This window comes from Crocodylus porosus, unplaced genomic scaffold (assembly GCF_001723895.1).
Source record: "Crocodylus porosus isolate Cpor-Errol unplaced genomic scaffold, CroPor_comp1, whole genome shotgun sequence".
Taxonomy (NCBI): domain Eukaryota; kingdom Metazoa; phylum Chordata; order Crocodylia; family Crocodylidae; genus Crocodylus; species Crocodylus porosus.
In genome coordinates this window covers 91,440,570-91,457,283 of record NW_017728906.1, presented here as the reverse complement: position 1 = coordinate 91,457,283, position 16,714 = coordinate 91,440,570, and the positions used below count along the sequence as shown (strand labels likewise).

The 16,714-nt window shown below is 46.5% G+C and overlaps 1 protein-coding gene across 2 annotated transcripts in view; it reads left to right on the top strand.

Annotated features, from left to right (window-relative positions):
* Positions 1–14,684: 14,684 nt before the first annotated feature.
* Positions 14,685–16,714, top strand: part of EDAR (ectodysplasin A receptor) — a 114,747-nt gene continuing 112,717 nt past the window's right edge. For both annotated transcript variants that reach the window (XM_019529602.1, XM_019529601.1), the window contains exon 1: positions 14,685–15,042. The gene's annotated coding sequence lies outside the window, so the exon portion shown is untranslated. The remainder of the gene's footprint in view (positions 15,043–16,714) is intronic.

Sequence of the window (16,714 nt, the reverse complement as noted above, 5' to 3'; positions counted from 1 at the left end):
GCTGTGAAAGGAATTCAGTTGCAACATGATAACAAAAGCACGGCAGTTACATGCATGCCACATACACCTTTTTCCCCAAAATGAGCTGTCTCAAATTTGGGTGCATGTTTTAAGCAAGGAAGCTGATTTCTGTGTAGGAACAGAGGCATGGGGGTGTTGGACTAGCTGCCAGAGGTTGGCTCCAAGCTGGGCTCCTGGCTGGATGCAACAGGGGTGAAGCTTTTTGCTCAGCGTAACTCACTCTTTCCTTGCAGGCCCCACAGCTTGAGCTTTAATACCATCACAGATGATGCTATATTGGAGTTAAAATTTGAGCCATGGAGCTTGTAATGAGTGATGCTGAAGAGTAAACTCTGCAAGTGCTCCATGAAGCCTACATTTAGGCATCATTCTGAAATATTTTTTTTCTTCAGTTTGCCTTCCCAAAACAGGGCATGTGGTATGTGAAAAATATGGTATGTATAGAGATTGAGACGATACAATCTTCACTAATGTTACCAAGTATTCACTGACATGTGAGTAGCTCCAGTGAGGTTAATGAAATCAGGTGAGTGAGTCTTAATGTTTTTGGACTCAAGGCACCTGTTGTTAGACACAAGGCTGCCCTCAGAAAATTAGGAAAAACTCTTAATTTTCCCTAATTTTTTGACTATGGAAAAATAATAGAGTGATTCTTCTGTTGTAAAGAACTCAGAAAGATCACAATAGGTCCAGGATGGATTCCTTTTGGAAATCTCTGGGTTTATTTTGTGAATCATATAAGTGTTTGCACACTAAACTACTAATATTGCATGGCGCCCTGTAGCAACCTTAAAAAAGAGATTACAGCATCTCAGGATCTTGCAGCACCCTGGTTGAAAATGACTGGGATAAATGCTCATCAATAGATTAAATTCATTTCTGTGCAGGGGTCCTGTGGTCCCCTTAAATCCTTTATCTGAAGAATTACAGGATGCATGAGAAACAATTCCTATAGGTAAGTCACCTCTTGGCAATGAAACAGCTTTTCTGTTCACCACCAAAAGGGAACAAAAGGGTGTTTGAAAAATATATGGTTAGAAGGTATAATTGCTTACTCACAGATAGGCTTATATGGGTTTCCTGATTTTCTTCCAACCTTGAGTTATCTACATTCATAAAAAAATACTATTACAAGACTGGCTTTATTCTTATACTGGGTGACAGATTGAATTTATTATGTATCTTGAAGGTTAGGAATATGCCAAACTCATACATCACAGGTCACATGATACTACATTAAAGTATTCATCCAATCTGAAAAACACCTTTATTCACTAAGTCAAATAATGCAACAACAAAGGAATCATAAACAAAATGGGAATCCATATTGGTATTTGTGATAAATATGCAATCTGCCAAAAATATACTGATCTTTGGAAAAACATTCCAGAAATTGCGTCTTAAGTTAATACAAGCTAGGTAAAGATGTATTAAATATATTAGGAATAACAGAGGTGTAATTGAATTTAAGGGATCTCAGTTTAAAATCTCCTGCCTTTGTAAAGAAAAACAGTCAGTGGGATAGTAAAGGGAATATAATATTCTACTATTCCGAGAAGTCTGGTCTGAGCTGATTATGCACTAAGCCTCTCTGATTTTTTTGCAATTTCAGTGATAAATTGCCTCATCAACGTGGTCAAAAGTGGTTCTCATTTAGGCCTAGTTTTACCCATAATTTTATGTTCTATAATCAGAGTTTCTATTTGACTTAAAGCTTGGGCCAGTGCCCTGGGTCACCAGCAATTTAGAAATCCAGTTTAAAAGATTCATAGACTTGATACCATTCACATCCTATTTACATAGCTAAATTAAATAAAATTCAAGTGATAATCACTAATTGGATAACCACTAATGTGCAGCTGGCTACAGTGCCATCCATATGAAACCAAATGCTATGAGTACCCTTTTCAATTGCATCTCTTACACAGTTCCCCAAGAAACAGAATTTTCTAATATTTTATTCAATACTCACAAAGATAAGAGACAACTAACCCTCAGAACGTAAATCTCCTGCTATCTGAAGACATGTGACATTCTTTAAATATCAACCAAAAAATCCACAATATAATTTATTTTTAGATTGATTAAATGATCTTAAAATCCAACCACCACTTGAAGAGGATATAAATTTCACGTAGAGTCCTCCCCATACTCTGCTCTGCAAATTTAACACTGTAAGAATGTTCTTATAATGCTGCTGATTGCAGAGGAAAATATAATTCTTGTTACTTAATAATTAGCTTATTACATCCTCAGTGATTGGGGTATACTGACCTGAACCCTAAAATATTCTGTACAGGGTAGATGTGCCTGCTTATGTTCAAAAGAACATGAGGGATCTTGATGAGATCACTGGACCAAGTCGAGAATTTCTGTGTGAAAATAAAATCAAGATCATTATGTAGGTCCTTGACACCGAGTTTGATGACAGAAATGGAAAGCAAAATTGGGTGCACTATACTTAAAGTAGTAATAAGTCTTCTGCATTTGGCATGTCTTACATAGTGAACTTGTATTACAATATATTTAATTTCATCACTGTTGTGTCCACAGAGCCCTTGCCTTATTTAGTGCACAGAACAGAGTGCTCCAGGTATGTATCAGTGAATGAGGTTATTGTTTACAGCAGTATTTATCAACATGTGGGTTGTGACCCAAAAGTGGGTCACAAGAACATATCAAAGGGCACATCTACATGTTGCCCTACAGCAATGTTATTACTGCACTGTGCTTCCAAAAGGAAGTGCTAAAGCACAGTGCTGTAACAACATTGCTTTAGGGCTGTAAGGCAATGGAAGTACTAAAGCATGTACTAAAGCAATTCCAAAAGGAAGTACTAAAGCACAACACAGTAACCACCTGTACTGCGCCATGCACATGGCACACAGTTAGTTTTTACTGGTACTTCACCGTAGTGGCACAGTAAAATGGGGGAGCGCAAAGTAGCTGCTGATTACATGTTGACTCACATGCTTGCTACGTTGTTGTAGGATGCCATACAGTGACATAGCGTGTCACTACAGGAACATAGGGTGATGTGTGGATGTACCTAAAGGGTCACAAACGAACTTTAAAAATGCTTGGGTATGGGGGGAGTGGGAGGAGGCTGGCAGGGAGCACCACACGCATGTGTGCACATGCACACATGCACGTGCCAGCCAGGCAACGGTGGAAGGGCATAGGTGACGTATCAGGGGGCACATGTCCCCCACCATTTCTGCACCCACAGTGGGCATGGGATGCAGCCTGGCCATACCAGCATAGGCAGTAGCTATCTCCATGGCCCAGTAGGCAAGAATTGGCATGAGAGGGCAGAGCGGGGCAGCAAGACTTATTACTGCCACCGTTGCCAGGACCCTCATGCCAGCGCACCACTAGCAGTATGAGGGGTAACAGGTGGGGGGAGGTGCACTGCCCTCACCTCCTCCTGCTGCTAGCCCCTCACATGCCAGGCTGCAGTTCTACCCCAGCACCTTGTCCCAGCCACCACTGCCTACTCCCCTCAAGCTGTGACTACTGCAGAAGGGAGGTGGGGTGAGGGGAAGCATGGGCAGGCTCAGGGGAGGAGAAACTGCTCCTGCCCCGTCCGGCCAGGCTGAAGCCCCATGCCTGCTGTGGGTGCAGAAATCTTTGGCGGGGGGGAGCGGATCATGTGTATACCCACACCCTGTTCCACACACTGGGGCTGAGGCCTGGGTGTGGAGGGCAGCAGGTCAGGAGTGAGGGGCACCTGCAGAGGTAGGGGGCTCAGGTTGGAAGTGAGGTGGGCCTCAAGTCCAAAAAGGTTAAAAACCACTGGTTTACAGGACACTTTGTTGCGGAAGCTGAGAGATGTAAGGGAATGGGACAAGGGTTGAAGGAAGAGAAAGGATGGGTTTTCAGTTCAAGTAGCTGAAAGCTGCCCTGAAAAATTAGGCCATTGTAGAGGTGCTCACCATTTTCTAAACCAAAGTAACTGATTTGTATCACACAGTTGGAATCAAATTTCAGTTTGAATTAAGGGTTAATAGACCCTCATTGACCATCATGGCAGGGTGTACTAGCTATACACAGTCTATACATTTGACTGCCTCTGAAAAGATCCAATTTACATCCTGTGTATTTGAGTTTATGCATAATTAGGAAGCAATAATAAGCCTAATTAAGCACCGCTACATTGTTGCAAACCTACTGAGAGTTATCTAAAGTGCTGTTACAGAAGTGATAATGTGTGCAGTTGACTTGATACTTAGCCACAGTGAGGCGTTGTTGGCACATATTGTGTTACTTTGTGCCTGATAGCCTCTGTTGTGTTGCAAAAACCCAACTGAGTTTCTCTTGTGGAGATTGATATTTGCAATGCTTATCTGCTTGTCAGAGTTCCAAAGGACTATTTTTCCTAAAAGCAATGCCATATATACATGTTAATTGATACAGTTTAAACTGCCTAATTCAGACTGCCCTAGTCTGTATTAACTTCAAACCTCATTCAATGAGGATTAGTTAATTCGGACTGGAGCCAATTTTAATTTGGACTACAGATATCCACATGTATATAGTGACAGCTGTATTCTGGATTAAACCTACAAAAGTGTAACATCTACAAATGGCCTTAGATTCTATGTCTCCTGCTGCCATAGATTCCCATCTACTGTAGAGTGGGTCATTTTTTCATAGGTGCTCAATAATTGCACAAGTGCTGAGCAGTAGGGCTGTGTGAAATTTCACCAGCAGTTCCATGTCCATGCTGTTTTGACTTGTTTTGAGCTTGAAACAGCAAAATCGAAATGAAACAGAGAGCTTAGAAACAGCCTCAAAGTGAAACGAGGCAAGTCAAAACCTTTTGAAATTTTCAAAAAGTTTTGAGTTTTGAAGCTCAAGCTGGGCTTGCCTACAGGGAAAAAGAAACTAAAGGGGGTGGGTGGGAAGGAGTGCTCTTATTATTGACTGTGTAGCTGGCCAGTGACTATCATCTTTTCCTGAGCTCTCTTCCAATTCCAGTGCTCTGGTAGTGGGGGGGTGGGGTTGGAAAAACTGCACAAAAGTTGAACTGCCATGTTTTCTGCCTTGGTGTCATTTTAGTGAGGGCACACCTTGACACACACACAGTGTCACCCACCGATGTCACAAGTTTTGCCTGTCAGCAGCTAGAGGTGCAGGGCCCCAGAACCCAGGCTCCCCCTGCACCTATCTCCTTGACAGCTGGCAGGCTTTGTGGCCTCAGCAGGGGCTAGCATGCCTGCAGCTTCCACCCTGCTGCGCCTTAACACACACAGTGTCACCCACCCATGTCACAAGTTTTGCCTGTCAGCAGCTAGAGGTGCAGGGCCCCAGAACCCAGGCTCCCCCTGCACCTATCTCCTTGACAGCCGGCAGGCTTTGTGGCCTCAACAGGGGCTAGCAAGCCTGCAGCTTCCACCCTGCTGCACCTTAACACACACACTGTCACCCATGTCATGAGTTTTGCTTGTCAGCAGCTTGAGGTGCAGTTTCCCCCAAACCCTTGCACCTATCTTCTTGAAACTTGGCACTCTTCGTGGCCTCAGCAGGGGCTGGTATGCCTGCAGTTTTGACCCCACTGTGGCTTAAAACAGTGTATATGTGTATATGTGATGTGAGTTTTGCTTTCAAGAATTTGAGGTGCAGTTTCCACAAAACCCCTGCACCTATCTCCCTGAAACTTGGCATACTCTGTGTTTTGAGCTTTCTGTTTTGAGGCCAGAAATAACAATGTTATAGGCTGTTGGGAGCGTGGGAGCTCAGGCTATGAGGCTGGGTGGGGCTGGCCCTGCACCCTGCTGCCAGGTGCAGCTGGGGACTCTGGCAGAAATGCTATGGGGTGGGATGGGGCTGGCCTTGCACATTGCCACCATGTGTGGCTGGGGACTTGGGTAGGGGCACTATGGGGCCAGGTAGAGCTGGATCTAGGGTTACCGTATGTCTGGGTTTTCCTGGAGATGTCCTCTTTTTGAGTCCTCCAATCTCTGTCCAGGTGGGTTTTCAAATCTGGACAAATGTCCAGGTTTTTGCTTTGCTTTGCTTTGCTTTGCTGGTGGAGCAGGGGGAGGGGTGATTGTAGGCAGGGAGCACCATGTGTGTCTTTGTGCTCCCTGGGAGCTGCTGGCAGGTAATTCTGGGTTGGGGAGCTGGGGCTGGGGCTGGGGCTGTGGTAGGGTAGGGCGGATGGGGGTGGGGGGCATTGCCTGCTCCTCTAGTGGGGGAAGGGGGCAGGGGAGGGCCTTCTGAGGTCAGCAGGGAGTTCTGTGGCCACGTTGGCAGCACAGGGTCCAGTACCCATGCTTACAGGGATGGAGCAGCCAGGAGATGCTGCTTGGGGGAGAAAGCCCAAGGCCAAGTCAGATTTCTTGGCATGGTGTGGCTGTCCCAGCCCAGGGCAGGGGGTGCCACAAGCCTCCCTTCCTCTTCCTTCCAGCTCATGCCAGGGCCAGACTCACTGTTAGCCACTGCACTGTGGCCTGGTCAGGAAAGGGACAGCTTGGATCCCTCCTGCAAGGCTGTGGGTTGGGAGTGAGGCACATGAGCATGGCCCAGGGTGGCAGGGTTCTAGGGTTTGGGAGAAAGAGCACTGGCAGGGCTGGGGTCAGGAGTGAGGGGCAGAAGCAGGGCTGGGGGTGGGGCTGTGGCTTGGGAATGAGAGGCAACAGAATAGGCAGGGGCAGGGTGCTGGTACATGACTATCCCCCACAGTCATATATGCCCCCCTGCCCCCTCCCCATGCGACAGGTGTCCCCTTTTTCGGAACTGAAAATATGATAACCCTAGCTGGCCTTGCACGCTGCTACCATGTGCAACCAGGGACATAGGTAGGAGATGCGTGTTACGGGGCCAGGTGGGGCTGGCTTCTAAAGCTGTTGCCACCTGCAGCTGGGGACTGGGGTGGGAGTATGGGGACCTATGCACTATGGGGCAGGGCAGGGCTGGCCCTGCTTACTGCCAGCATGTGCAGTCCAGGGACTGGCACACTCCAGGGACTCTGTGACCCCATGCCCCCCACACACTTGCACCCATATCCTCCTACACATTGATGTGGAAATTTAGACAGGATTACTGTTTGGCTATCAGAAGCGCTTTATTTTGCATGGCCATGGGAGAAAAAGCAAGGGGCAGCTAATTCTCAACAAAAGCAAAGCACAGACTTCTTTATATACTGATAAGTCACATACAGATCAACCTGCCCCATAACATATTCTTGGCAGTCTGACAATGACTCATCCTGGTGTCTTGCTGAACCAGGTGCGTTTTCTTAAGCTGTCTCCTGATAAGCTTATCCTGAAGGCCGCTGTGTTGTTCCCGCTAGGCCTTCACCAACATCTCCCACCCTGTCCCGACACATATATACTCCGTTTAGTACTTTGCCATTCCTCATCAACATCCCACCCCACCATACCTCAAAAGCTACCCACACCCTCCCACAGCCTCCACATGCAATCCCACCCCCACCATAAAACCACACACATCCACTCCCTCCTACACACACTCCCATCCACCTCCCACCATATCCACACCCCCCACCCTCCCACACACCCCTATTCCAACACCCTCCTACACACCGCTATTCCAACCACAGCCACACCCCTCCACACCTACACTCACCTTCCTCCATACTCCATCCACCATATCTATACCCAACACATACCCATCACAGAACACGCAGCTACTCCCCAACCACAGCCCCCACATACACCCCCTTGCCCCGCACACACAGTATACAAGAGTAAGACTGTATTTGAGCTATTATGTAATTGCCTCTAGATACACAATGCAAACACACATACCTCAGGACAAATATATTTTTAAAAATAACCTTAAAATAAGTTATAGTTGGTGGTTGATTTTTTTAGTATATGATTTGTTTTTTTCCAGTTTCAAGATGGCAACCCCCCCTCCCAAAAGAAGTACTTGTGGGGCAAGGGGAGGAACAAAGGTCAGGGGTTAGGGGTGGGACTTCTGGTCCCAAGATGGTGATCAGGGTAGACCATCTGGTCCCAAGATGGTCTACCCTTGTGGCCCTCAACAGCTTACCAAAACTCGTTAAGTGGCCCTCCAGTAGGAAGAATTGCCCACCCCTGCCTGGTCTAGCTCTAGCCTCTTTGTAAGCACCCTTCGGGTAGTTAAAGGCTGTTATCAAGTACCCCCTTAGTCAGTATTAGATGTATAGTATAGTTTATTTGCAAGAGAGTGCAATATGTGTATTTACAGAGATGCTGAAATTCTGCCTAGAGTCAACACGATGACTTGCTCTCTCTCATCAAAACACTCAGTGTTCATTCTGTGTTCATCATCTATCTTTGATGTAAACTTGCCAAAGAGAGACAAGACTGCTCTTAAGCTCCTTGGGATGAAGGCAATTCCATTATTCAGCAGTGAAAAAAATTAAATTTCCAGTGAGCTCAGGCAGAAAAGAGCTAAACAAACAGCTTGCCTGTTTCTCCAACTTAACATATTAAGTAAGCTTGGGACAGCCAGCTTTTAAAATATTTTTTGTAATAGCTTTGTGACCACACACACTGTTGTACTCTGCAGTTTTTTATAAAAGGACCTTGATAAGAAAAGCACCAAAAGTTAGAGCAATGTAATGCCTAAATGTATTAAAGATTAAAACAAAGCCCAAAAGACTGGACACCAGTTAAGCGAATCATTATACAAAAGTAACTATAGACACAAATGCACAAGATGAGATAAAGACTTTGCAAGGCTGAAAACTCTTATTCTATAAGTGTTTAACCCAATGACCACACACACAAAAAATACAATCCTTCCAAATTCAGAAATGCAATTACTAAGAGCAGTAGCATAACTATAGATGGGCAGGCAGGGTATAAGCCCTAGGCACTGCCTAAGTAAGAGGGGTGGGCGGGGTGCCAGGGTAGAGGTAGAGGTTCCCTCTCCTCCTCACCATCCCACCTGGCACTGTGAATCTTCTCTGCAGCTGGTCCAGCAGTCAGGCAGCCTGAGGGGCTGACACCAGCAGGAGCCTTACTTCCAAGAAAAAAGTGCTGGTGCGGTCAGGAGCCAGAAGCTTAACCCACTTGTCTCCTACCTCTGCTGCCCATTTTAGCTTTTAAATTACTGCTCCACCATATATTCCAGTAGCATTAATGCCTTCAGGAGAGGCTTGTCCTGCACACAAACTCCAGCAGTTATGCCTGTGAGAGAGAGCACAGTAATTAGCCAGTGAGGTCTTGGTTAAATCACTTTTACCTAAGTCCAGAATTAACTAGTTTTAACAACAGATCTTACCTAGTGTCTGGCTTTGTCCTCAGGAAAGTTAACGGCAAAACTCCAGTTTAATCATGCAGGAACAGACTTCTTAAAATCAGCTTAGTTCAAACATCCCATTTTCCATTTGTAACTGGTTCTTGAATATTCCCCCAAGGTTCTTAAATATTCCCTCCACAGTCATCTAAACCTACTTTTCTAAAATCTACTGTTACAGGAAGACAAATACCTATCTCAGGGGTAGGCAACATTTTTTGGCCGGAGTGCCAAAAAGACCACTATGACTACCTTGGAAGGTGCCTGAGTGCCAGAAAAATAAATAAAACTTCTGATAGTACCTTTGATCTTGTGTATTTGTTTTGTGTGGGTCCCCCCACAACAGCCCTCTAGTCCTGCTCATGCCTCTTACCCCCCACCCAAAGCCCCTGCCCCTGAGTGCTGCCAAGGGGACCCCCAGCTGCCAGGGCCATGGGGCCAGGGACCCAGGTCCACAGCTTCCTGGCCCCAACAGAAGGCAGTGGCTGTTGTAACAGGAGCAGGAGCCAGCTCCCCACCTGCTGCTGCCTGCTGTGGGCTTGGGCAGGGGGTGCAGGGCTCCCGGAGGTAGCGTGCACTCCCAGGGGGAAGGGAAGGACCTTCGACCCCCCCAGATCTGTGTGAGAGGCAGGGGCAGGGCAGGTGTGCACTGTGGGCTCATCCTCCCTTCCGTGCTGCCCTCCCCTGCCGCCTCTGCAGAGCAGCATGTGGAAACAGGAGCAGCAGGGCACAGCAGGGAGGCACACAAAAGCTGTCTGCCACTCTGAGCTCCCCGCTGCCCTGGCCACACTTCCCATGCAGGCGGGGGCAACAGTGAGGGGCACAACCCTGTTCTGTTGCCTGCGCTGCCCCTGTGCACACATGGGAAGTATGACCAGGGCTGTGTGGATACTGCAGCAGCAGGCAGCTTCCCTGTGTGGCCCCTCTGTGTGCTGCTGCTCCAGGTTGCACATGCTGCCTCCCCAGAGCCTGGGGCCGGGGCCAGGGCCGGGGCCCAGGCCGGGGCCAGGGCTGGGAGGTAGCAGCTGTTTGCAGCCTCCTAGCTGCAGCCAGCCTAGGCTCCGGGCAGCCCAGGCTTCATGCCTATCTTCAGCTACCCAGAACCTGAGCACCAGGAGGCTGCAAATAGTTGCTGCCTCCCTGCCCCAGCCCCAGCTGTCTCCCGGCCTCAGGGTCCAGGAAAGCAGCAGGTGCTGGCACCATGCCCATTGGGGCTGGAGCGGGGAGGCTGGTAGTGGCATGCCAAGCAAAATGGCCTTGCATGCCATGCATGGCACACATGCCAGGCATTACCAACCCCTGCTCTTTCCCAAAACAATTTCAAGATGCTCGAGGATCAGAGGAGACATTACCATGGTTTGGATAATGGTGAGTTTCAGATAAAATGTGGTTCAGCAGGGGCAGATCCAGAAGGGATGCAGGGGTGCAGTTGCTCTCCTCTTCAAGAGCACACTGCACAAGGAGCAGCCACGGAGGGGCTCAGTGTGCTGTGGAGGACAGTAGGCAGAGCCTGCATTGTAGCATCCTCATGCTCCAGCAAACCCTGGTCACCATCGACACATTTGTAGGGCACTAAATAACTCTGCCATAGGATAGTACTTGTGTTGGGTAGTACTATCCTACAGCACAGTTGATTACTTTACTGTGGCCTAAAAGCACTGCATGTTTAGATGGTGACACTTTGCTGTGGAGCTAATTAGCACCACTGTAAAGTGCACTTGTAGATACCCCCAGTATCAGGCCAGGATTGCATAGGGATTTGTCAGCGTAGATGCTGTGAAGATATGGAGCTCAAATGAAGTCAGTGGAACCTTTCATAGAAGCAGGATTCCAGCCAGTAGACTGTATCACAAAACTATCCTATATATGTCTAGTTCAGATAGATTTTCAGGGCCTCCATATTCTGGTGAATTTTTGTTTTTCTCAATAGAAGCCTGGAAAAAAAGCATAGAGAAAATATGACTCCGTTTAGATTACATGATAACTCTAAATTCCTCCAATGCTTACTTTGGATAAATTATCCCTTGGCAAAAGAAAGTTGTTACTTTTCACCCAGTGAACCCATAACTACCCATTTGTCCTTCATGGCTCTACATTCTCTACTCCTGGCTTGTCCAACATATGGCCACCAAGCCATTTTCTGAGGCCTGAGGTGCTGCGATGGGAAATGAAAGTAAACAGTGTTTACTTTCATTCCCACCCCTTGTCCCTCCCCCAGCCCTTCAGCAGGTGACCAGGAAACACAGACTACGAAGCAGTTGGCTGCCTGGTGACTGCTGACCCTCTTCCCGGGGGGAGCTTCCCTGACTGCAGCCATGGAGGCCAGGTTGGGTGAACTCACACCAGGTGGATCCAAGGGCCTGGCCCGAGGTGCCCCCCCATGCCCTCCACACCCATGATGCGGCTCCTTTAAGCCCCGCACCAGGGGCAGTCTGCACTGCATTGGCGGGGAAGGGGCAGTGCAGGGTGTGGAGGCGTGGTCAGGTGCGGGGATGAGCATGTAAGCATGAAATAGGTCTGCCCGGCTGTCAGCGGGGCCTTGTCCACGGGCGGGATGCTGAGGAGCCCATGCGGGGGTGCCACATGCATGTGTGTACTCGTGAGGAGGAAGCACAAGGTCACACTCATGCTTTCCTCCTCCTCCTCCTCCATGGATACCGTATAAACTGTAAGAAGGGAGCACTACCGGTGCTCCAGGCACGTGGAGTGGCAGTGCCCCGAGGATCCCTAATCAGGGCGGAGGAGTGCCCAGAAGGGAACGAAGGGGGGGGGTCTTAACCCCGCATTACCCAGGGGAACATTGGCACGCCTGCTGGGAGGAGGCAGACTCCCCTCAAAGGGGGAATCCCTGGTAGTGACTGTCAAGGTAATCTACTTCTACTAAGTGGAAGCTTGGACTGGCATCTTGACGTGGCCGGCCTAGACAGGCGGTCACATTACCAGAGGACCGGGTGAGGGTGTAGGGAAGGAGGAGCCCTCAGCGACGCGGGACCCCACATGCGCAGCGAGTCCCAGTCCTGGACCGACACGCGCCGAACAGTCGGAACTGAACCGGAACCATCAAAGTCATGGCAGGCGAGTCAGCAGCGCATGAGAGTCCAGGAATGACCGCTGTGGGCAGGAGGTGGTCCCCGAGTGGGGGCGGAGGGTCAGCGGTCAACGCTGCTGATTTCCCCCCCACACACACATTCATTGAGAAGTGAGTAGAAGCAAAAGTGTTTATTTTAGTCAAGTGTTTGGTATTATTTCATTGTTGCTTTTATATTTTTTTTATTTTGGATTTTAAACCACATTTCCAGACTTCACATTTCATTGTCACTTCCTGCAACTTCATTGGTGTCAAAGGTCACGTGACATCACTTCCTGATGTGATACCGCTTCCTGTGAGGTCTTTGAATATGGCTCACGGCCCACTGGGTGATTAAAAGTTCATGATCTGGCCCCATATTCAAAAAGGTTGGACATCCCTGCTCTGCTCCTTCTCAAGAATTGACTTTGTTGCTCTGAAGAAGTGCAAACTTATCTTTTCCTGGTTGTTCTGCAGCCCCTTCTTTTGCACCCACTTCAACCTCCATGGCCTACCAGGAAATAGAACTGGGAACCACTTGGCTAAGGGAAGCAATTGAAAAGGATAAAATGAGCCATCAAACATACTGCCAATAGTCTTTGGACTTTAGTCAGGAAGACCCAGGTCAACCCAGATGGAAGTGGTAAAACTGAAGCAATCTCAGCCATTTGGTGTCTGTTGCCAGCTATGAGGTTTTCTCTTCTGAACACAAAAGTATATGCTGTGGCAAGACACTTAGTGCACCTGACCCTTTAAAATGGACCCAGCAGGTCCAAGAGCCCAGAGAAGTGCTGAGTGTAGGACTCAGAGGGTCTGAAAGCCCAGAGAGGTGTCAAGCATAGGACTCTAGTGATGTCCCACCAGGGGGCATCACAGCAACCCCTGGTGTCAGGTTCTGCTACATATGCATACCTCTGTTGGGATCACTGTTTTTGGGAAGTTGGAAAGACTTAAATCAAAAGCATCCTTAATAACATAAAATAGTCTTTAAATACAGTTTCAAACTGGCTTACAGATATGGAGTTAAAGAGGTAAGGAAAGTGATGGGCAATGGGCACAGGTACTTGACGCCCACAATGTATGCACATTTTGCCTATCACCTTTGCTTATGAATTTGGTGGTGGCAAGGTCAGTTGTAAAGTTTTTTGACAGTAAGGATTTCACACAAAGAAGAATCCAAATCTTATGAACCTTGAATTTACAAAATGCCATGGGAGCTGGCAGCCTCCTCCACCCAATCTGAAAAATATTCTTCATAGAATCACTAAACTCAGCAAAACTTTGACATTAGATGTGGATGTACACAGAAATATTTGTGTTAATATAACTCCTCATTATATTTGAATTAATGGCATTTGAAATTAGATACCCAAAAATATATTTGTAATTTTAATGGGCTGAATTTTAATGCTGTACTAAATATTTGCAGGTTACTTCTCCATGTTAGGGACATCTGGTTTTGCAAAAGTTTGGTATCCCCTTGAAAACAGTTCACTCCATTGGCTGCTTGTGATTCACAGAGATTTCCTGAGCTTCCCACAACTCATTCTTGTGAGCTAGAGCATGCCAGGCAAATCCTCAATACTGGAAAGACCCGCCTCCGGTGCAGCCCAGTGACCCTAGCTCCATTGCCAAAGAGCAAGGAAGAGCTTCAGATTTCAGATAGATTCCTCCCCTTTGGTCTCCACAGATGTCCCCGCCAAATTGAGATGTTCCTGTTCAATATTTTGAAGTTGATGAATCATCACTGGCTAACAAAAATGTGTTCAATCACAAAATTTCCTACTTGCTCCATCCCTGAGACCTTTGTAAAATCAAGGTTCTTCTGTTACAACTGTTATGCTAGGCCTCTCCGTGCCTGTTACATAAAAAAGAGTCTTTTTATCTTGAAGTGATTTGTGTGCAGGTAAACGAGAGGAGCAAAGCTGGAAGAAGTACGTAAGGGGCACATGTACACAAGACACTATGTCCCTACTATGTCCCTGTAGTGATGAGCTATGGTGACGTAGCAACAGTGGGCAATAACTGTGAAACTGCTGCTACTGCACAGTAGCAACAAGCTAGTGTACAGTAGCTCATTGCTACTGTGCAGTAGGGTTGGAAAAGATGCATGCGCCACTGGGACTGCACAGTACCAGTGGGTACTGCACAGTCATTTAATACTTGCTTTAGCTAAAGGATAACTTTAGCTAAAGGAAGTATTAAATGACTGTGCAGTACCAACTGTGCAGTGGCAGTGCATGTGTAGGCATACCCAAGATGTATAAAAATGAGGGTCATGGGGGGAAGCTGGAAAAAGAGCAACTGTCAGGTCTGTGCAGGCTTTTCTGATGCTGCAGTACACCTCTAGGTGGTGTGAGCGAGTTTTTACAGAAAGCTAGCCCCATTTACACTCACTGTAGTTTTGAAACTCCCATGCTGTAAAGAAGACAGCAAATGAAGAGTTCTTGGGAAGTTTTCTGAAACAGCAAAGTGAGCGTGGACTGACAGTGGAAGGTTTATCCTGTATGTCAGCACACTTCAGCATAGCTGGATACTCACGAACATTTTTTCACAAACACAGGACTCACCACCTGACTGTCCCTGACCTACAGCACCTGCGAAACCTCTTGCCTTATTTGAATTGGTTACTACTAGCACTTTATTCAGAGACTGATTTCCCGGCTGGATCTTGGTTGTATTAATTAAATCTGCACCAGGTAAGACTGTAAAATGCGTTTCTTCTTTCTTTTTTAAGACTAGATGCTTTTCTCCGGCAGGAATACTGCTGTCGTAGGATAACAATCAAAGAGCATTACTCAAAAGCATGTTGTTTTACATTTATTATGACCAAGTTCTACACTTCGGTGAGTGTTTTTCCCCAAGCCATTAAACCAAAGAACTTTTCTTTGTTTATTTCTGCATATATTAGAAACTCTTAGTCACATACTGGATCAAAAGCACAGGAATTTCCTCATGCTAAACTTATTTTTGACATACTTATTATTGAAGGTAACTGTGTTCCCTTCAGTCCACAAACTACTTTGGAAGTACTTGGCATAATGTTTTTTCACTGAGTGGAAGAATACTTTTGGGGAATTGTTGTTTCAGTCTTTGCATATCACAGTATATAAAGGTAGCCTCTACATCTTACAATATCGCTATGCTTTTCTGGATAAAGAACATTTCTACAAGACACTGGGATGAGAGTTACTGAATGCTGAGTTTCATTCCCAGCAGATGTTTTTCCCTACTATTGAAGAGCATTGTGGAGCCTGAGTCATATGTGGAAAAGCAAATCATGGAACAATACCAGACCCATGAGTATACTGTTTAGCCACGTTAAAGTAGACATGTTGGGTCTAGCTTTAAAATAGCTAGTTTGGGTATATGATGAATAGTCTTCCTGTGACAGTATGGAACACAGTGCAGGCTGTGAAACCCATGTGAGAAGATGGTCAAATTAGCTTATGAAAAGCTCCCGGGTGCTGTAGCTGCACAGTTACCAATACCCAAGGTAGCTAGTTTAAAGTGACAGTGCTATGGTTGTGGTATGGACACAGAGGATGATAAAAATGTTAGAGAACACTTTGTGTTAAATGGAAAATTAATTAATTGTCAAACTTTGTGTTTGAGTTCTTTGTCCTGCAAGATAAAGGGACAGATCCTTCAACTGAACTCAGTGGAGTTATGCTGATCTACCACCAGCTTAGAATGTGACCCAAAGGGCACATCTACATGTCGCCCTATGGTGACGTTGTTACTGTGCCGTGTTTTAGCACTTCCTCTTGGCACAAGGTTAGTTTTAACCACCACTTCGCCAGAGTGGGATGCTAAAATAGGGGAGCATGCCACTATGGTGAGGTAGCTGCCAGGCATGTGTAGACTCACACGATCACTATGTCATTGTAGGGTGTCATATGGTGATGTAGTGCGTTGCTATGGTGATGTAGGGTGATGTGTAGATGCGCCCAAAGACTCTGGTTTTATGCCGAAGAAAGACCACAAGAAAAGCATTCAGTCTTGCAATTTTTACTCATTGGAATAAGGTTGCTGAATTAGCCCAAGCTGGTACCAGTCTCCCTCCTCCCTAAAAAGAGAGAGGTGGTACTGTTGGACACTGCAATATTTAGCAGCAGGTCTGGAAATGGAAATATTGGACATACTTCTATGGGGAAAATTATGAAAGATCACAACAGTTGGAAGGGAAATTAGCTTGACTGAGCAAAAGGAAGTCAGTTCCAAGTGACTAAAATCAGCAGTATTCCATTAATCTTTCTTGGCTGTCATTAGTACCTGAGAAATATGAAGTCAAAAACAATTTAGATTTTGGAATGTAACACTTCAGAAAGCCACCATGAAGAAAATAATTATGAAAATGTTAATGTTTGT